Below are 1621 nucleotides of genomic sequence, written 5' to 3' on the forward strand. Positions count from 1 at the left end.
ATTTCTGATAAAATGTAATCTGACGTCTAAGTGCTTTGATCTCTCATGCTAAACAGAATTTTTCATCATGAATCCTTTTAACCAAAGTCCCTATTTTGATGGCTTCAGTAGCAGCTATAAATTCAGCTTTAGTGGTTGGTAAACCAAATGTTCATTTTAGAGAAGATTTCCAGCTTATAATAGTCCCAAACATAGTAAATGCATACCTTGATGTAGATCTTCTTGTATCAATACCTCCTGCAAAATCTGCGTAAGTATAATCAGTAAGAACATCATTTTCAACAGCAAATCCTAAGAGTTGCAGACCTCGATTTAATGAGCCCTTTATGTATCTCAAAATCCATTTAACAAGTAGCCAATGCATCTTACCTGGATTAGACATAAAACGACTAAGCATGCTTACAAACTAGACAATATCTGGACGTTCACCAATCATTCCATGCATCAATCTAGAATTTTGATATTTGCGTGAGTATTTGATAATTAGATGAAAGAGGCTGGTAGCTAGAATTGAGAATAGTAGTGTTTCTAGTGCTATGTGTGTAACTATGGATATTTTAGTGCTTTCTCAATTTAAATCTAACCATAGGAGTTGCGATGAAATCGTGGCTTTGTATTCGTCTATTTATTCGGCATGGGTGGTTTGTTTTGGATGAAGTAAATGGAAGAGAATGAAAAATTTTAGTTCAAAATATTTCGATCAAAATTTGATGAATTATTTTGAGATGAGTATTGTTGGATACTAAATTGCACTTTAAAAGTACAAACCTCGAGAGTTAGGGCCGAGAGAAGGAGAAGAGGAGAGAGCAGAGCAGATAGAGAATCCGGGGAGAAATGTTTTTTACTCATGATCTTTTGACCCTCCTATTTATAGGGGCCTAATTGTACAATTATGGAAAGGAAGGAACGGTTATGGTAACCGCCCTAAATACAATTAATGTGATAATTTGATATCAGATTTGCAATACAATTTGAGTGAAGTACAATGACTATAAATTGGTACGTGAGTTGGATTCGATCGAACGAGGCGATCGGTCGCATGAAGGCCGCTCTCTTCGAGGGAAAACGGTTGGTCGACTAGTTTTGACCAGTTGGCCCTATGAGAAGCTCAGGTGGTTGGGACCATAAGCAAGGTCCACCGACTGGATTTGTCGACATCGTATGCCGGTAGACTCAATCAAGCAGTTGGTCGCCAGATGAGCTGGTTCAGATCACGCTCATTGGTTCGAGACATTAATTGTTTGGTCATCATCCTCAGCCACTCGATCCCTTTGAGATTCGTGCTAACAATTTTGGTGCATATATATTAGTTCGCCAAGTTTTCCTGTTACTTGATAGAGACAATTACGATAAAGAAAAAAAAAATTTATTATACAACAAATGACATAAGAAATTAAACAATTAATTTAATAACCAACTTTCCCTTGGGTTCTCGTGCCCAGTTTCCTTAGTTTTTCTTAGGGTTGGCATTACATCCTTTGTTGTCAACTCTTCTCAGGCGGTCGAGGGACATCATGGTTGACGGTACAAGCCAGGATGATATGGACGCCTAACTTCTGGCTATGGCAAGCTTTCGGGTCCCTGCCTCTGTGGCAACAACAAAGAAGAAAAGGATTATAAA

This window comes from Phalaenopsis equestris, unplaced genomic scaffold, assembly GCF_001263595.1.
Source record: "Phalaenopsis equestris unplaced genomic scaffold, ASM126359v1 Scaffold000372, whole genome shotgun sequence".
Taxonomy (NCBI): domain Eukaryota; kingdom Viridiplantae; phylum Streptophyta; class Magnoliopsida; order Asparagales; family Orchidaceae; genus Phalaenopsis; species Phalaenopsis equestris.